The sequence below is a fragment of the Rattus rattus genome, chromosome 10, assembly GCF_011064425.1.
Source record: "Rattus rattus isolate New Zealand chromosome 10, Rrattus_CSIRO_v1, whole genome shotgun sequence".
NCBI lineage: Eukaryota > Metazoa > Chordata > Mammalia > Rodentia > Muridae > Rattus > Rattus rattus.
The window spans coordinates 13,553,684-13,566,704 of NC_046163.1; the positions used below are offsets into that span (position 1 = coordinate 13,553,684).

Here is a 13,021-nt window from a genome sequence, read left to right on the forward strand (position 1 = left end):
TTTTTGCTGTTATGTCTCCCTTTTCATTTCTGATTTTGTTAATTTGTATACTGTCTCTGTGCCCTCTGGTTAGTCTGGCTAAGGGTTTATATGTCTTGTTGATTTTCTCAAAGAACCAGCTCCTGGTTTTGTTGATTTTTTGTATAGTTCTTTTTGTTTCTACTTGGTTGATTTCAGCCCTGAGTTTGATTATTTCCTGTAGTCTACTCCTCCTGGTGTGTTTGCTTCTTTTTGTTCTAGAGCTTTCAGGTGTGCTGTCAAGCTGCTAGTGTATGCTCTCTCCAGTTTCTTTTTGGTGGCACTCAGAGCTATGAGTTTTCCTCTTAGCATTGCTTTCATTGTGTCCCATAAATTTGGGTATGCTGTGCCTTCATTTTCATTAAATTCTAAAATGTCTTTAATTTCTTTCTTATTTTTTCCTTGACCAAGTTATCATGGAGTAGAGTGTTGTTCAGCTTCCATGTGTATGTGGGCTTTCTGACATTTTTCCTAAGCCCTAGTGTTGGATAGATGGTAAACAACAGCCAATTATGGAACAGGTGATAGATTCAATCTGTTAACATTTTTTCCATCTCTAAGCTATCCTTAAAGAAAAACATGAATAGAGTCACACCATCTTCATGGTAGTCCGAGAGAGCAACCATACCATCTGGATTCATGTTTTCACTGATAAAAAAAACTGGTAGTTATTGAAATTAGCAAGGATGTGCTTAATTTGCTCTGCAGCTCCAGTCATAAAAGGCTTTACTCTTTCTGGTTTCTGTTCTTCAAATTTGCCTTTGAGTGATTTCATGTAGTCTTTGATGTACTTTTTGTAGGCCTCTTCTGTGAAGCTGGTTTCTTGTAAATGATGGTTCATGACAATGTCAACACTGGTGACTGCTGGGCTTTCAATGCGTTCGCCCTCAGGACCTTCAAGGGAAGCATTTCCATCAATGAGCAAATCATCAATGGCACCCTCTGTTCTATTGAACATCTTGCCCTCCACCTCCAGGCATAGCCTGTCCTTGATCTCCCAGACCTTGTAGATAGATGTCAGAGAGTACCTCCTCATGGCTGATGAGGTCCCAGTAGATGATTATGGTGATGGCTGGGGACAGAGGCACCTGTCAGCTCGGAGTGAGCATGGCGCAGCTAGAGCTCAGGGCGAGGGAGGATCCAAGGGATCCAAATCTTAAGTCTGTCTTCAACCCATCCCTGGGCTCTAATTATAGCCAATGGGAATGGGAAGGAGGACTTTGCCCCTCCTCCCCAGTCCCCTGGCAGACATTACTACTGCCCTACAAAGACCCAGTGAGGTCCACACCATTTCTCTAGAACAACAAGAAACACCTGGTTCTACTGACTTTCCTCCACATTTGGAAGAGTTTCCCAGCCCTTGTGGTGTCAAAGCTGAAAGGCCCCGAGGCTACTACATGTGTTGCTTTCAAATTCTTTTTAAAAAATGCTGATAAACTGTGGTGGGGTGGAGTATGAGCAGCTCTGTTTTATGCGTCTCATCTGTCATTTATAGGATTCCTGTTTCATGGCCCATAGAGATGCTGTTCCTTGCTCTGTTTTCCTACCTTTGAGTTCCAGAGGCAAGTGTCAAAGATGATAGGCATAGCTGCTAGTGGATCCTGGCATGTGGGCCTCGCAGATCTTCAGAGCATTGCTGGAGGCCAAGGGAGCATGGCCAAGTCGGGGAGAATGATAGCAAAGACAAGTATCACAGGGGGACCAGACGGAGTTCACCATGGTGTGGTGATGAAGGACTATCAGCCAATTAACACCTCTGTTCAATGGGATGGCTAGATCAAGCTAATTAACACATGCTGTCTTGTATACAAATGCTTCTTGATTTATGTATGATGATTTTGCCATTGTAAACTTAGACTATCATTAAGCCAAAGATATATTCAATGTGCCTAATCTGTGGAGGCTTGTAGTAAATTCCTTAAATGTCTTCAGAATACTTGCATAAGCTTACAGTTGAGCAAAATCACACAATACAAATTCTTTTTGTTAAAAAAATGATAGCAACAACAACATAGGTTTGGAGAGATGGTTCAGTGGTTAAGAGTACTTTCTTCTCTTGCAAAGCACAGGAACTCAGTCACCAGCACTTACATAGATAGGGTGGCTTACAGATCTCTGGAATGCCAACTCCAGAGGTGCCTGTGTATGGCCTCTAAAGGCACCTTCACTCCTGTACCAGTGGCTCAGTGTTGCTGGAGAACTTCATGTCCTACATCACTAACTCAGAAAAGGACCTGAATCAAAGACTATGCTGTCATCTGATAGGACATGGCTAGAGCTACGTGCACGAGATGTTTATGCAAAGTTTATGACATGAAAATAGGAAGGTGACTAGTTGGGGAGAGGAAGTAGGTCTAGTAGGTCTATAAGTGTGAGCAGCATGAGACAGTAATGAGCAAATATGGTCATGGTCAAGTGCAGATATGTATGAAAATTAAACATGCAAGTGTGCATAATTCTAAACATTAGATGACTTCCACGGAATGACCATCACTTCATATCATATAAAGGCAAAATATCACAAATTGAACCATTATTATGGTTCAATAGCAGACTGTGTCTGCTAGTCATGTGTGTGTGTGCGTGTGTGTGTGTGTGTGTGTGTGTGTGTGTGTGAGTTTAGAACACTACAATCTACTCTCTTGGCTAGGAATGTAGCTCGGTAGGTAGAGCCTTGTTGGAACATACAAAGCCCTAAGGATCAGTCCCCAACAACTGTGTAAACTAGCCTGGTGGGACACACTCATAATGCCTGCCCTTGGGAGGCAGAGATTAGAGAAGTAGATTTCCAAGGTCAGCCTTGGCAACACTGACTCTGAGGCAAGCTAGGCAGTGAGAATGTCTAGAGTTGCAGATTGTTTTATTCCTAGGATTAACAGAATAAAAAGGCAAGAAAAACAAGGTCTCAGCACTCAACCATATTTTATAGAAAGCAGACGCATGCAAACACACACACAACACACACACACACACACACACACACACACACACACACACACACACACACACACACGCCCAGCAAAGCACAGAAAGAGACAGCATTCTTAAGGTAGAGAGGAGACTTAGAGCTGGTGTCTAACTCTGGTCCAAGGGTCAGGTTGGTATAGGACTGGGAAAACAATGCAATCTCATTCTCTTGGAATTGGCTGATTTGTGCCATGTAAGAGCACCTGGATATTTAGACAAAAAAGGAAAGCTGATTGGACCCCACCACAGGATCCAACTCCAGTGTGGCAGAGATATGAAAGTCCCAGGGAACAGTTCTTTCCAGACAGAAAAAGCCCACCAAGGCTTTGTCTTAGAGAGGGGGAAGATTCAGCAAGTCCATTTCACTTTAAAATGTAAGCAAAAAGTACACCACTGTACCTAGAGCCTTTTATGCTGTCTGTCTGTCTGTCTGTAGGAATAGCTCTGAGTGTCAGTCCCTAACTGTGATAGATAAGACTCTACTGCAACAAATAAAAGCTAAAACTACCCCATTGCTGAAGACAACACCTACACAACTCATGGAGAAGTAGAGCTGATGCCTACAGAGAGCCTTCCCCTGTACACTTGAGTCTTTAGTACAAGAAAGATGCATGCTACCGAAGGAGAACCATACACACCAATCCAACCACAAAACCTTTAATCTACAATGGCGACCTACCTGCACTGGTAATATAAAATTTACGGGAGTAACCAACCAATATCTGATTTAACTTAAGGCTTTCTCTATGAAATGGAGCCCGTATATACCTAACATTGCTGTGTGACCAAAACCTGAGACGAGATAGCCCAGGAACATAGAGTAAAACCAAATACTATCGTTTTTGTTTTTTTAAAGTAGTAATAAAATGAGTCCTAATGTCATTCTGCTATATTCATAGATTAGTGTATTACTCAGCCGGCATCAGAGAATCTTCCTCCTGGAGTAGATGGGAACAAATACAGAGACCCACAGCTGGACATTATACAGAGGGAGAGACATTGGAACTCTCATCCCTAAATGGGATGCCTTCCCTCAGGGCTCAGATAACCCATAGGAAAAGGATATAGAGTGTAGAAGCTACGGGGATGGAGGACACCAAGAAAACAAGGCCCTGTAAATCAACATGATCAAAGCTCTTGTGAACTCACAGAGACTGAGACAGCGTGCACAGGGTCATCAAGGACCTGCAAACCATCCTCTGCATATGCACATATGCATCTTGGCTGCCAGTTTAGTGTTTTCATGGGATTCCCAGTGTGCAAGAGTGGGTCTTTGTTTCTTGTGCCTTCTTTTGGACTCTTTTTTTTTCTAATTCCAATTTGTTAGATATATTATATTATTATATTCCCTTACAATCCTGTTTCTTTTCTAATAGGAGACAGGGAGTAGATACAGATGGGAGGGGAGGTGGGGAGGAGCTGTTGGGAGTAGAGAATAAGAAACTGTAATCAAGACATATTATGTTTGGAAAAAAATCCATTTTCAATAAAAGTATAAAAATTATCAAAAACAATTAACTAAAATTAAAATAAAATCGACTCTTAATAATTTAGAAGTGTACACCTTGTTATTAGCTGCATTTAGTGCATTAGCTGCATTAGTGATACACAGTGGATGCATTGAACTTTCTCCTCTTCCTGAGTGAAGCTTAGTGTGTTTTGCTTAGAATCCTTCCTGTGGTCTTACTCTCAGAGCCTAGTAACTGTCATTGAACTTTAGCTGTTTTTTCCTATGAACATTAACTTTTATACATACACAAAGCATCATGTGTGCCATGAATAGAGATGATTTAATTTAGTATATTAAAGAAACTGTTCACACTAAAAAAGACAAGCAAACAAACCCAAAGGCTGGGAAGGAGGCTCAGTCAGTAAAGTGCTTGCAACACACACACAAGGACCTAAGTTTGAGCTCGGGAGCTCATGTTAAAAAAATTAAAAATAATAAAAACGAAAAATGAAATAAAAGACCATGTAAGCACTCCACCCACCAAGCTACATTTCTAGCCCCCAAGACTTAGGAGGTTTAAACGACAATGCTCTTTTCATCTCCAGCAGTCTGTTTGGATCAGAGGTTGTGTTGAGGTACAGCAGAAATGTCTTGTCTCTGACCCACAGCATCTAGTGCCTCGGTTGTCAGATTTGGAGACAGGCAGCTGGACCATCTGAAGAGTCTCCCACTCACATGTTTCAAGGGAGGTTCATGGTGGCTGAGCTTTGGCTCTAAGCAGCATCTCTTGGTTTGAATCCTGTGTGTAATCTCTCTATGCTGCCTGGGCTTTCTTGCACTGTAATAGTAGGACTCCAAGAGAAAGAGCCTCGCAAGATATAATGCCTGGAATTTTGTCTGGCTTTCTCTTGTGCATGCAGTCATAGATACTGCCAGTTGATATGTGCAGTTACCCCCTTCTGTCTGGAAAACGCTGCTTCACTGTAGTCACCCACTGACTCTGGCTCTTAAAATCTTTCTGACCCCTCTTCCAGCATGAGAAGGAAGTGGTCAGGAAGCCTCGCCGCTAGCTGACAAGCTATTGGTAATAGAGGAATGCTAGGTGGGGGAGAGTCAGTTTTCTTTGAGGATGTGGCCCCCTGAAAAGTTACCCTTATTCAAGTAGATGGCCATATGTCTTAGGGTTTCTATTGCTGTGAAGAGACACCATGAACAAGGCAACTCTTATAAAGGACAATATTTAATTGGGCTGGCTTACAGGTTCTGATGTTCAGTCCGTTAATCATCATGGTGGGAACATGGCAGTATCCAGGCAGATGTGGGGCAGGAGCTGCTGAAAGTTCTACATCTTGATCCAAAGGCAGACAGGAGAAAACTGTCTTCCAGACAGCTAGGAAGAGAGTCCCAAAGCCCACCTCCATAGTGCCACACCTCCTAATAGTTATACTCCCTGGACCAAGCATATTCAAACCACCACAACATACATCTATTCTCATACTTGGAGCACTAAGTAGATTCCGAGCGGGCAGGATGGTTTAAGTAAAGGATAAGGGTGGTGGACTTGATCAAAACACATTATATGCATTGTGAAAATATGAATTCATTAAAAGATATATAATGCCTGCCATGATCTTCTCTTAGAGGTTATGCAGCCCTCGATCCACCATATTGTATCATTCACTATAACACAGGCAGCCACCCAGATTCAAGGAAAAGAAATGAAGATATCCATCCCTCTGACACCCGTGCTTGCTTCCTAGGGAAGAGCCAATGGAAACTGAGGAGATAGCTCAGTAAAGTGTTTTCTGAGCAAACATGAGGACCCGAGTTTCAGCCTCGGAACCCTTAAAAAAGTCTAGACATAATGCTAGGTACTTGGAATCTTAGCACTGGGAGGCAGAGAGGGTAGCGTGGTGGTTTGAATATGCTTGGCCCATAGGGAGTGGTACTGTTAGAAGATGTGGCCTTGCTGGAGGAAGTGTGTCACTGCAGGGGTAGGCTTTGAAGCTCTGCTCAATGTGAAAGAGTCAGTCTGCTCCTTGGCTTCCTTTGGACGAAGATGTAGAACTCATATCATAGCTCCTCCTGCTCCAAGCATGCCTCCACGCTACTGTGTTCTTGCCTTGATGATCATGAAATGAACCTCTGAACCTGTAAGTCAGTCCCAATTAAATGCTGTCATTTATGAGTGGCCTTGATCACGGTGTCTATTCACAGCAGTAAAATACTAAGACAGATGAGGATTCCCAAGGGTCTCCAAACAGCCAACCTAGCCTACTTGATGAGCTCCAGGCCAGGGAGAGACACTGTCTCAAAAAACAAGGTGGACAGAATCGAAAGAATGAGTCTCCTCCAGATTGATCTCTAGACTCCACATATGCAACAGGGCACACAGAAGCTTACACCCCATACTCATGCACACACACACAAATGCACAAATGCACGTGCACACACACACACAGACACACACAGCAATTGGAATGGCCACATTGTTAAACGTACTTTGTAAAAATTCTCAACTGTGGCCTAACTATCAAATGAAAGCATTGGGGCTTATTCTCGGGGTGGCCATGTCAAGGCATCACATCCTTACAATACCAGCTCTGGTCTGGGAGGAAATATGGCTGGATACTCAGAGCCACATTCTGCAGGCTTCTACCCCAGTGCCAAAAGGGTGACCATTTAACCACTCCTGGGCCTTGTCTGCTTTGACTTCTTTATTATCTGAAGCTAAAATAGAGCTCTGAACTGGTCAAACTTAGAAGCATTAGCCCCAGAAAATAAAAATAAACTAGATAGTTACCTTCCTGTGTTTCTCTCTCTCTCTCTCTCTCTCTCTCTCTCTCTCTCTCTCTCTCTCTCTCTCTCTCTCTGTCTCTGTGTCTCTTTCTGTCTCTGTCTCCCTGTCTCTGTCTGTCTCTGTCTGTCTGTCTGTCTGTCTGTCTCTCTCTCTCTCTTTCTCTGTGTGTGCGTGTGTGTGTGTGTGTGTGTGTGTGTGTGTGTGTGTGTGTGTGTGTGTGTGTGTGTGTGTGTGGCAGGGGAGATGTCCATGGTCTTCTTTCCAGCTGTTTCTGCATTGCTATGCTGCCTATCACCTTTGGGCCAGATGCGGTATGAATTATTCATTTGATTTGGGGCAGGTGCACCCATTTCCTCCCTGGACCCCTGGGGCAGGCATAGGAAATTAATTCACAATGTCTAGAGCTGAAGTCAGTTGCAATTTCCACACTGAGGTAAAAATAAACTGAAGATATCGGACTCGAGAAAGCTCAAAGGTGTTGAGAATAGCCATCAGCAATCCTTCATTGCCTCTGCAGAGACAGACCATGGACACGAGCTCCACATTTGTGTTTATGTTAGCTGTCAGGACAAGTTCCTAGGTGAGTTTGCAAGGCTCCACAATGGTGGCTGCAGAGTAACACAGAATCTAAACAACAATAGCAACAACCAGAGGTAGGGCTCACACTCTCCCACTTCTCTAGAGTCTCCTGAAGCACTGCTTTGTTATTGTTAATGCCATGATCCAAGATCGAAAGGGGCCTTCACCCTATCTAATGTGTGTGAATTTTGGGCATCTCTCCACCCTGGTGTTAAACAAACCTGGAAGTGAATCTTAGAGATGAGCATTAACCGCACCCCAGGCTGAGGACCAGCCTGGGAACTCTGAATTTTCTAAGAGCCAAGATGCTGTCTTTTCTCCACCATTAGGACTGCTGTTGGTTTCAGAACCGTTCGTAGCTGTTTTCACCCTTGTTTGTATTTCAGATAACCTCTACTCCAGATTCTATAAACATGCCCCCAAGCAGGGAAGGCTGTCAGTGAGCAGGAAGGTAGCTGGATATGAGGATCCACTGTGGACAGTTGGACCTGCTTGGAGCAGAAGGAATCTTCTAATGGTCTCAGTGCATTTTAAGACACCCTCTCAATTCCCACAGGGCCTCTCCAGTGCAAATGAAGGGGTCCAGCATCCCTGCCCCCGTCCTCCAAGATCTAGGGGACTAGCTTGTGTTTATTTTTTATATACTGAATCAGGTATTCCTACTGAAAAGCAGCTTAACAAACACTAATCCATCTCTCTTGATATGGAAAGGAAGTAAGACAGATTGTAAAAAGAGGCCCATTTCTTACCCACAGTCATAGTAAATGGCTTTTACACAAAAGGAAATTAGCTCACCACTGGACCCCCAACTCAGACATGCTTCTTTTTAAGAAAAGTCACCTTCAATGCTAGGCATTTTGACTGAACAACATACAGTTTTCCCAGGACTCACAGCTATTGTTTGCTGGGGAATCTGTGCAAACAGCAGGTTTACAGGGTGCTGGGCTCCCTTCCTGAATGGCCTTTAGAGGGAAGTTCTCTTTCATTTTTTTTTCTCTTTTGCAGCCATTTTGTTGCTGTTGTTAGTGCAGTAATTGCTCTACCTGGGCTCCTGGGACACTGCAACACCTACCTGAAAGGATTCTTTTCATGCTGGGATTTGAAAGGACTTCTGTGCCACCAAACACCTCCTTCCTGATTCTTTGCTTCATTGCCATTTTCTTTGGGAACTGTTTGCCTTAGCTGCCTCTACTGACTGATAAGTGGCGGCTACCAGGAGGCCATGCTGCTACAATTCTAAGAGGTTACGGTTATTCACGGGGTGAAATCTAGCAACGAGTCTGTTGTTAGAAATATGCAACTTAGAACACTCCCGGGAAGGGGGTGGGGAAGTGGCTGGAGGGGGCAGGGAAATGGCCGGGGTGGGGTCGGGGGTGTAAAGCACTTGCTGTGCAGTCATGAGTCCTAGAACCTAGAGGCACTTGGAATGGTGGCATGTTCTGCAGCCCTAGTGAAGGCCAGCATGGAAAAAGGGACAGGAGAGACACCCTCGGTCAGGTTAGCCTAATCAGTGGGCTCCAGGTTCAGTGAGAGTTCCTGTCTCAAAAGCACAAACAGAGAAAGACAACCAGTGTCAACCTCTGGTTTTCACTCTCAGGCACATATACCAATATGAACATATACTACACACACATATACATGTATGCATACGTACAAGAAAGTGTTTAGACTGCCAAAGGTGGACTTGGGGGATATGACCCCTGTGTTAGGATCAGCCCCAAGACAAGGACACACACAACTGCTAGTGATTACTATCTTTTGAATTGTAAATGTATTCTTGTATCAATCTTGAGACTGGAACGCTGGAAATAAGTGAACTTTCCAAGGAAAAAGTAATAAAGAACACAGCTATTAAATCCATTTTATATGTCAAATACCTTTCTAACATAATTCTTTTTAACTGATTCCATTCAATAAAAAATATTTTTTGAGACACTGTCTCTTGTAGCCCAGGCTGGCCAGCAAGTTGCAGATAGCTGTAAGCTTGTAATTTATCTCTCAAATTGCTGGGATTACGGCAACTCTGTGGTTGTATGTGGTATTGAGAGTCAAACCTGGGGACTAGGCAATCGTTATAGCAACTGAGCGACATTCTCAACCTGTTTTATAGTAACCAGATAAACAGGGACTATGCCATGCCCAGTGGATCACAGCTAGGAATAAAAGACCTACCTTGTGTCACTGCAGGGTTTGTCCCTCTGTCACTCTGCTGTACCAACTATCTCTTTTTGAAATCAATTAATTAGCTAATTAATGAATTATTTTTGCATTCTGACCCCAGTTTTCCTTCCCTCCCCTCCTCCCAATCCCCTCCCTCCCACCTCCCTTTCCTCTCACCTTCCTTCCCTTCCCCATCTAATCCTCCTCCCTTTCTCTTCAGAAAAGAGGAGGCCTCCCATGGATATCAACCAGCTTTGGCATATGAAGTTGCAGTAAGATTAGGTGAATCTTCCCCCACTGAGACTAGACAAGGCAGTCCAGTTAGGGGAAAGGGATCCAAAGGTAGGAAACAGAGTCAGAAACATTTGCTCACTTGAAGGCCAAGATACATGACTGTTACATATATGTAGAGGGCCTAGGTCAGTCTCATACATGCTCTCTGGTTGGTGGTTCAGTCTCTAAGAACCCATATGGGTCCAGGTTAGTTGCTTCTATAGGCTTAGTTGTGGTGTCTTTGACCCCTCTGGCTCCTACAATCCTTCTTCTCAGTCTTACATAGGATTCCCCAAGCTCCACCTAATGTTTGGTTGTGAATCCAAACTGATTCCATCAGTTGCTGGGTGAAGTCTCTCTGATGACAGTTATGCTGGGCTCCTGTCTGTAAGTATAGCAAAATATCATTAACAGCATCATTAGCAGCTCTTTCTCATGGCATGGGTCTCAAGCTGGACCAGTCATTGGTTGTCCATTCCCTCAATTTCTCTTCTATCTTTACCCCTGTAGACCTTTTAGGCAGAACAAATTATAGGTAGAAGGTTTTGTGGTTGCGTTGGTGTCCCAATCCCTCCACTGGAAGTCTTGCCTGGTTACAGGAGATAACCTGTTCAGGCTCTAGGGACACCCTCATAGATTCCTGGGAGTTTCCACTGCCCTAGGTCTCTATAGCCCCGCCCCTTCCATCCCAGTCATCTCTCCCAGTACTATTTCCCTCCATCCTCCCTCCACCTGGTCCCTCCTGTTCCTATTTCTACTTCTCCCCAACCCAGTCCCCTCCCCACATCCACCTATGATGTCTATTCTCTGTTCCCTTCTCAGTAAGAATCAAACATCCCTTCTTGAGCCCTTCTAGTTACTTAGCTTCTCTGGGTCCTTGAATTATTCCATGGTTATCCTGTATGGTCAATATGCACTTGTAACTAAGTACATATCATGCTTGTCTTTCTGGTTCTAGATTACCTCACTCAGGATGATCCTTTCTAGTTCCACCCATTTGCTTACAAATTTCATGATGTCATTGTTTTTAATGGCTGAATGATACTCCATTGTGTAAATGTACCACATTTTCTTTATCCACTTTTTGGTTGAGGGACATGTAGGTTGCTTTCAGTTTCTGGCTATTACAAATAAAGCTTCTATGAATACAGTCGAGCAAGTGTCTTCGGGGCATGGTGGACCATCCTTTGGATGTATGTGTAGGAGTGGTATAGCTGGGACTTGAGGTAGACCTAGTCCCAATTTTCTAAGAAATTGTCAAATAGATTTCCAAAGTGGCTGTACAAGCTTGCACTCCTACCAATAATGGAGGAGTGTCCCCCTCGTTCCACATCCTCTCAAGCATGAGCTCTCACTTGAGCTTTTGGTCTTCACCATTCTGACAGTGTAGGATGAAATCTCAGAATAGTTGTGATTCAGAAAAACACACATGGTATGCACTCATTGATAAGTGGCTATTAGCCCAAATGCTTGAATTACCCTAGATGCACAGAACGCATGAAACTCAAGACAGATGATCAAAATGTGAATGCTTCACTCCTTCTTTAAAAGGGGAACAAGAATACCCTTGGCAGAGAATAGGGAGGCATAGTATAGAACAGAAACAGAAGGAACACCCATTCAGAGCCTGCCCCACATGTGGCCCATACATATACAGCCACCCAATTAGATAAGATGGATGAAGCAAAGAAGTGCAGGCCGACAGGAGCCGGATGTAGATCTCTCCTGAGAGACACAGCCAGAATACAGCAAATACAGAGGCAAATGCCAGCAGCAAACCACTGAACTGAGAACAGGATCCCCATTGAAGGAATCAGAGAAAGAACTGGAAGAGCTTGAAGGGGCTTGAGACCCCATATGAACAACAATACCCACCAACCAGAGCTTCCAGGGACTAAGCCACTACCCAAAGACTATACATGGACTGACCCTGGGCTCCAACCTCATAGGTAGCAATGAATATCCTAGTAAGAGCACCAGTGGATGGGGAAGCCCTTGGTCCTGCCAAGACTGAACCCCCAGTGAACGTGATTGTTGGGGGGAGGGCAGTAATGGGGGGAGGACGGAGAGGGGAACACCCATAAAGAAGGGGAGGGGAAGGGGTTAGGGGGATGTTGGCCTGGAAACTGGGAAGGGGAATAACAATCGAAATGTAAATAAGAAATACTCAAGTTAATAAAGAAAAAAAATGAAAACAAAACAAAAAACAAACAAACAAACAAACAAACAAAAGAATAGTTGTGATTTACATTTCCCTGGAGGCTAAGGATGTTGAACATTTCTTTAAGTGTTTCTCAGCCATTAGAGATTCCTCTGTTGATAGTCCTCCATTTAGCTGTGACCCCAGTTTTAAAGTGGGTTATTTGGCTTGTTGACATCTAGTTTCTTGAGCTCTCTATACATTTTGAATGCTAGCCCTCTGTTGAATGTGGGGTTGTGAAGATCTTTCCCCCACTCTGTAGGTTGCTGATTTGTCCTATTTCACAGTGTCCTTTGTCTTAAACACACTTTTGAGTTTCAGGAGGTCCCATGTATTAATTAATTGTTGATCTTAGCACCTGAGCTACTGGTGCTCTTTCAAATTTGTTGTTGTTTGCCTAGAAGACTGTAACCTTTTAATATAAAAACACAGCAACTCTTACTCTTGCTTCTGCTTCCTCTTGCTCTTTTTGTCCCTTTGTCCCTTTTCCCCCTATTCCCCTCCCCTCTTCTCTCCACATGCTCATGGCCAGCCTCTGCTTTCCTCATCTCCTCCTCTATTTTTCTATTTCTCT

The 13,021-nt window shown here is 43.8% G+C and overlaps 1 pseudogene; it reads right to left on the reverse strand.

The window, feature by feature from the left end:
• Window positions 1-548: 548 nt before the first annotated feature.
• LOC116911574 lies at window positions 549-991 on the reverse strand (annotated as a pseudogene).
• Window positions 992-13,021: the final 12,030 nt, after the last annotated feature.